This window comes from Bos taurus, chromosome 14 (assembly GCF_002263795.3).
Source record: "Bos taurus isolate L1 Dominette 01449 registration number 42190680 breed Hereford chromosome 14, ARS-UCD2.0, whole genome shotgun sequence".
Classification (NCBI taxonomy): domain Eukaryota; kingdom Metazoa; phylum Chordata; class Mammalia; order Artiodactyla; family Bovidae; genus Bos; species Bos taurus.
In genome coordinates this window covers 4,965,760-4,973,742 of record NC_037341.1, presented here as the reverse complement: position 1 = coordinate 4,973,742, position 7,983 = coordinate 4,965,760, and positions in this window count along the sequence as shown.

The following is a 7,983-nucleotide window of genomic DNA, read 5'->3' as shown; positions in this document are numbered from 1 at the left end:
TGTCCATGGGATTTCCCAGGCAAGAATACTGGAGGGAGTAATAGCTCTTTTCTACTATGGTATTCCTGGAAAAAAAGCATTTTATACATCTAGAGAGATCCATAGTTTGTTCAGCATGAATAATCTTCACTGAACTAACACTGATGAACTATGATCTAAGTGATTCCATTCTCATCTTTCTTTTGAGCACCAAGATACCAGCATTATGTGGTCCAGTGACTGGTACTTTAAAACATTATTAACGAATTTTATATGTCACCAGCCTTCACAACTATTCTTTGACCCCGGATTATTCTTTTCTTTTTATGGATTTGGAAACAGAAGCTGAAGAAGTCGAGTAATGAATATGCCATATTAGAAATCATATTTATGATTCCATGTCCAGGACTCTCTTCATTACCCCGTGATTTCTTTCCTATTTTATCAAATACAATATGTGGAAAGACTAGAGATCTCTTCAAGAAAATTAGAGATACCAAGGGAACATTTCATGCAAAGATGGTCTCAATAAAGGACAGAAATGGTATGGACCTAACAGAAGCAGAAGATATTAAGAAGAGGTGGCAGGATATACAAAAGAACTATACAAAAAAGATATTCACGACCCAGATAATCATGATGGTGTGATCACTCACACTCACCTAGAGCAGACATCCTGGAATGTGAAGTCAAGTGGGCCTTAGAAAGCATCACTAGGAACAAAATTAGTGGAGGTGATGGAATTCCAGTTGAGCCATTTCAAATCCCCAAAGATGATGCTGTGAAAGTGCTACACTCAATATGCCAGCAAATTTGGAAAACTCAGCAGTGGCCACAGGACTGGAAAAGGTCAGTTTTCATTCCAATCTCAAAGAAAGACAATGCCAAAGAATGCTTAAACTACCGCACAATTGCATTCATCTCACACACTAGTAAAGTAATGCTCAAAATTCTCTAAGCCAGGCTTCAGCAATATGTGAACCATGAACTTCCAGATGTTTAAGCTGGTTTTAGAAAAGGCAGAGGAACCAGAGACCAAGGTGCCAACATCTGCTGGATCATGGAAAAAGCAAGAGAGTTCCAGAAAAACATCTATTTCTGCTTAGTTGACTATGCCAAAACCTTTGACTGTGTGGATCACAATAAACTGTGGAGAATTCTGAAAGAGATGGGAATACCAGACCACCTGACCTGCCACTTGAGAAATCTGTATGCAGATCAGGAAGCAACAGTTAGAACTGGACATGGAACAACAGACTGGTTCCAAATAGGATAAGGAATACGTCAAGGCTGTATGTTGTCACCCTGCTTATTTAGCTTATATGCAGAGTACATCATGAGAAATGCTGGGCTGGATGAAGCACAAGCTGGAATCAAGATTGCCAGGAGAAATATCAATAACCTCAGATATGCAGATGACACCACCCTTATGGCAGAAAGTAAAGAGGAACTAAAGAGTCTCTTGATGAAAGTGAAAGAAGAGAGTGAAAACGTTGGCTTTAAACTCAACATTCAGAAAATGAAGATCATGGCATCTGGTCCCATCACTTCATGGCAAATAGATCAGGAAATGGTGGAAAGAAACAGTGTCATACTTTATTTTTGGGGGCTCCAAAATCAGATCATGACTGCAGCCATGAAATTAAAAGACAGTTACTCCTTGGAAGGAAAGTTATGACCAACCTAGATAGCATATTAAAAAGCAGAGACATTACTTTGTCAACAAAGGTCCATCTAGTCAACGCTATGGTTTTTTCAGCAGTCATGTATGGATGTGAGAGTTGGACTATACAGAAAGCTGAGTGCCAAAGAATTGATGCTTTTGAACTGTGGTGTTTGAGAAACTCTTGAGAGTCCCTCGGACTGCAAGGAGATCCAACCAGTCCATCCTAAAGGAGATCAGTCCTGGGTGTCATTGGAAGGACTGTTATTGAAGCTGAAACGCCAATACTTTGGCCATCCAATGTGAAGAGTTGACTCATTTGAGAAGACCATGATGCTAGGAAAGATTGAGGGCAGGAGGAGAAGGGGATGACAGAGGATGAGATGGTTGGATGGCACCACTGACTCAACAGAAATGGGTTTTGGTAGACTTCTGGAGTTGGTGATGAATAGGGAAGCCTGGCATGCTGCAGTTCATGTGGTCGCAAAGAGTTGGACATGACTGATCGACTGAACTGAACTGAGTTAAATAAATCAAAACAAAAATCAAAACTCTATGTCTGAAGTTCCTTTCAAAACTTAAACACTTCCAGTTGACAATATGATGATTCACAAGCTGCCTCCTCCCTTCCAGAGAAGGATCTATAAATTCTCATCAAGGTCTGCAAAGACGGACACTACAAAAATGCATGGGGTGATGGGCAGAATAGATTACCTTGCTGCATCTATGAATGTGAGATTGCAATGTTTGACCTATTAGATTTTCTTCACACTGATGAAATTTTGGATGGCAGCTTCACTTAGAAACTAAATTAACTGAAAACCTTCATCCTGTTCAGGAATAATTTAGATTCTGAATGGATTATTTACTTTTCTGCTTCGTCAGAGCTTTGGCATTAAAAAAAAAAATGACTGGGGAGGGATCTGAAGCCTCATCATTTTTGGAGTCCACCTGAGCAAAGTATCAAAATCTTTCACTTCCACGGTAGGAAAAAGTCATTCATTCAGGTGATCCTTGTTTACTTTATAATAATTTATTATTTACTTTATAACAATTTATTATTTACTTTATAATAATTTATAAATCAGTTCAGTTCAGTTCAGTCTCTCAGTCATGTCCGACTCTTTGTGACCCCATGAATTGTGACACACCAGGCCTCCCTGTCCATCACTGACTCCCAGAGTTCACTCAAACTCATGTCCATCCAGTCAGTGATGCCATCCAGCCATCTCATCCTCTGTTGTCCCCTTCTCCTCCTGCCCCCAATCCCTCCCAGCATCAGGGTCTTTTCCAGTGAGTCAACTCTTCGCATGAGGTGGCCAAAGTATTGGAGTTTCAGCTTTAGCATCAGTCCTTCCAATGAACACCCAGGGCTGATCGCCTTTAGGATGGACTGGTTGGATGTCCTTGCAGTCCAAGGGACTCTCAACAGTCTTCTCCAACACCACAGTTCGAAAGCATCAATTCTTTGGCACTCAGCTTTCTTCACAGTCCAACTCTCACATCCATACATGACCACTGGAAAATCCATAGCCTTGATGAGATGGACCTTTGTTGACAAAGTAATGTCTCTGCTTTTTAATATGCTGTCTAGGTTGGTTATAACTTTTCTTCCAAGGAGTAAGCATTTTTAATTTCATGGCTGCAATCACCATCTGGAGTGATTTTGGAGCCCCCCAAAATAAAGCCTGACACTGTTTCCACTGTTTCCCTATCTATATCCCATGAAGTGATGGGACCAGATGCCATGATCTTCTTTTTCTGAATGCTGAGTTTTAAGCCAACGTTTTCACTCTCCTCTTTCACTTTCATTAAGAGGCTTTTTAGTTCCTCTTCATTTTCTGCCATAAGGGTGGTGTCATCTGCATATCTGAGGTTACTGATATTTCTCCTGGCAATCTTGATTCCAGCTTGTGCTTCTTCCAGCCCAGCGTTTCTCATGATGTACTCTGCATAAAAGTTAAATAAGCAGGGTGACAATATACAGCCTTGACATACTCCTTTTCCTATTTGGAACCAGTCTGTTGTTCCATGTCCAGTTCTAACTGTTGCTTCCTGACCTGCCTACAGATTTCTCAAGAGGCAGGTCAGGTGGTCTGGTATTCCCATCTCTTTCATAAATTTATAAAACATCTTTTCTATCTACTTCCCCTCCAGTCTAAAGTGTCGACTACTTTAATATTTCATTTTTCCCTCAGAATATGTAATTTCCAGATTATGGAATTCCTCTGAGATCTAGCACTAATAGGAGTTCCCTGGTGGTGCTAGTGGTGAAGAATCTGCCTCCAAGTGTAGGAGACAGAAGAGATAGGGTTCAGTTCCTGGGTCGGGAAGGAATTGGCAGGAGGAGGAAACGGCAACCCACTCCAGTATTCTTGCTGGGAGTATCCCACGGACAGAGGAGCCTGGCAGGGCTACAGTTCATGGGGTCACAAAGATTCAGACATGACTGAGCATCTGAGCACAGCACAGCACTCATATGTCCTTGGACTCATTTTTCCCTAATTTCAAGTGGTTCTATCCTGTACCCTCTATGAAGTTGGTTCACTCCTTCACACTGCACTAAAACCTCGATTTCTGTAACTTTCTCTCAACCAATTTCCAGGCTCTCCGTTCTTTGCGACATGTATCCATTGAGGATTTCCAAACCCTCTATCAGCCTAGTCTTTGTCGTCTAGATGCACTTTTGTCAAGGTCCTTTTTAAAAGGAAGTGCTCTGAATTGGATCCAAGTGCTTTTGTATTAAGATAAGGAGCTGGGTTTCCTTTCTTAAAAGTGATTGAGAGACTTTGAAGGGAGGACAATAAGCAGATTTGCATCCTGTAAGGTCACTTTTGCAATACAATGGAGACTGGCCTGGAGGGGATCCAGGTAGTGCAAGAAAGGGACCAGTTTGATAGTCATTGAATCAATGTTGACTAGAGACGATGAGACTTTAAAAAAAGACCTTGACCGACATCCTCCTCTTTTAAAGGGTCCTAGCATTGGAGAAGGAAATGGCAACCCACTCCATTTCTTGCCTGGAGAATCCCAGGGACAGAGGAGCTTAGTGGGCTGCCGTCTATGGGGTCACACAGAGCCGGACACGACTGAAGCGACTTAACAGCAGCAGCAACCTACTCCCTCTCACTGTCTTAGACTGTTTTTCACCTTTTGCTAACTGAGGTCTTTTAATTTTGATATTCATGTTATTAATGCCTGAATCTCTCATTTAATATGAACTAATACAAACAAGAACCATAAGGGAAGTTATAGAAGGAAATCTCCCAGTACTGTGAGTGATATCATTTGGCAGCTGATGAATCTTTTATAGCTTGGTAATTTGTAACTAAGCAGGATTCCATGGGGCCTTGGAGAATGGGGGAAACAAGCCTTCCCCCATATCCTCTGCTGTAGCTCCTCTCTGAAGTACCTAGACAAGTTTTTGATGAACATTTCCTAAGTTGTTTTGCAAATGTGAAACAATCTCCCCCTCTCCAACAAATAGGCTCCCCAGGTGACTCAGTGGTAAAGAATCCACCTGCCAATGCAAGAGAAGTGGGTTTGATCCCTGAGTTGAGAAGATCCCCTGGAGAAGGAAATGGCAACCCGCTCCAGTCTTCTTGCCTGGGAAATTCCATGGGCAGAGGAGCCTAGTAGGCTGCAGTCCATGATGTCACAAAGAGTCAGATATGACTGAGCACACATGCATTACTACTACTATTGTAGTCAAAAGGAGGGTATCTGTCTTGTAGGAGTCCCAGCACAGGCTGACCAGAATATATGTAAAGCAAAGACTCCTATAATAAATGGCACGATTTGCTAGCATGTCTGAAAAGAATTTACAATCATTTGGGGTTTGAGATTCAGCCCTTCTTCTCGTTTGTTCTTTTCCCAATTCTCTCTCTCTGTCCCTCTTACTCAAAAGATTGACCTCTTCTCCAGTTCTGGCCTCAATGTGAACACTTCTCTGTTGGGAACTCAACTAATATAGCAGAACCATTACCTACAGAGTCCGGAAGTCAAAGCATTTATCTAACTTCTCCTTAATGATGCAACAAAATTAGACACCATAATGACCAATTCAGACGTGCATTTGCAAGATCTCTCACACGCTTAAAAGATATAAGAGAAAGAGCTATATCACAGGCTAACAGAAGGTTGTTACTGATTTATTCTAAAATGAAAATTCCTGGGGATTTCCTATAGAAATTATGTACCTATAAAATCAGAAGTGCAGTTTGCAGTGCTTGACAGACATTGAGTGAGACAATCAATAATTTAGGGGGAAAAGGTTGAGTAGATTTCACCAATGAAAGCAGACAATGTGGGTCAGATATTCTGATGAATTTAGAATAAAACAGTTTTCAATAAAGTGGTTTCCTGTTTCCTTCTTTGTTTTAGAAAATGGTATACAACTGTCAAAATGAAAAAGTACAATGTTTGAAGTGACTAGTCATGTGACATTGGAAATCTCTCTAAATATGTCAAGTTACCTTTTGAGGAATATAGAAAGTATTTACATAATAAGTTAGTTAAAATAACAAAACATGTTAATATAATAAAAATGGAACATGCTAATACTCATATATTTGCATGCAGATTGTATGGAAATCTCAAGATGTCATCAATACTCAAGATGTCATCATCACGTCACCAAGATGTCATCAACACTTAATGAGTGAAAGTGAAATACAAAAATCAACTTTATATGTCTCATGAATGTTAATGCATTATTATTGCTTTTATTTGATGCTCAGTATCATGGAAAAAGCAAGAGAGTTCCAGAAAAACATCTATTTCTGCTTTATTGACTATGCCAAAGCCTTTGACTGTGTGGATCACAATAAACTGTGGAAAATTCTGAAAGAGATGGGAATACCAGACCACCTGACCTACCTCTTGAGAAACCTATATGCAGGTCAGGAAGCAACAGTTAGAACTGGACATGGAACAACAGACTAGTTCCAAATAGGAAAAGGAGTACATCAAGGCTGTATATTGTCTCCCTGCTTATTTAACTTCTATGCAGAGTACATCATGAGAAATGCTGGGCTGGAAGAAGCTCAAGCTGGAATCAAGATTGCCGGGAGAAATATCAATAACCTCAGATATGCAGATGATACCACCCTTATGGCAGAAAGTGAAGAGGAACTAAAGAGCCTCTTAATGAAAGTGAAAGTGGAGAGTGAAAACGTTGGCTTAAAACTCAACATTTAGGAAACTAAGATCATGGCATCTGGTCCCATCACTTCATGGGAAATAGATGGGGAAACAGTGGAAACAGTATCAGACTTTAAATCACTGCAGATGGTGATTGCAGCCATGAAATTAAAAGACGCTTACTCCTTGGAAGGAAAGTTATGACCAACCTAGATAGCATATTCAAAAGCAGAGACATTACTTTGCCAACAAAGGTCCGTCTAGTCAAGGCTATGGTTTTTCCTGTGGTCATGTATGGATGTGAGAGTTGGAATGTGAAGAAAGCTGAGTGCCGAAGAATTGATGCTTTTGAACAGTGGTGTTGGAGGTGTTGGAGAAGACTCTTGAGAGTCCCCTGGACTGCAAGGAGATCCAACCAGTCCATCCTAAAGGAGATCAGCCCTGGGTGTTCATTGAAAGGACTGATGCTAAAGCTGAAACTCCAATACTTTGGCCACCTCATGAGAAGAGTTGACTCATTGGAAAGGACTCTGATGCTGGGAGGGGTTGGGGGCGGGAGGAGAAGGGGACGACAGAGGATGAGATGGCTGGATGGCATCACCGACTGGATGGACATGAGTTTGAGTGAACTCCGGGAGTTAGTGATGGACAGGGAGGCCTGGCGTGCTGCAATTCATGGGGTTGCAAAGAGTCAGACAGCAAAGAGTCAGACATGACTGAGCGTCTGAACTGAACTGAACTGATACTAAGTATACGAAGTCTCAATAACATGTAAAGGCAACTTTGAGGATGGAAAACTCTAACTCCATCATTGTTTACAAGATAACTGACTTGTTCAGAAACCACACATTAATTTATGGCACCCACATGGGTCTACAGAAAGAAAGAGAAACTGTAGTTTTGTAGAGAAACAAAGCCAATCTGTCCCACGTTTTCATTTTGGTTGTTTAAACTAATCTATCTTTCCCCATTAAGAAATAATCACTATAATACACTTGCACAAAAGATCATAGGTAATACAAATTCTATTGGAGTCCAAACGTAAGTAGACTGCTTGCTTTCCCTACCTCCTTTCTTTCCCCAGAATTAAGTAAGAATGTCGCTATTTGGTATTCAGGGTAAGAAGTTCAGAGGAAGGATAGATTTTAAACTATTTATTTCCTTAAACCTTCACATCTAGTTGCAGTAAGCCTCAGCTA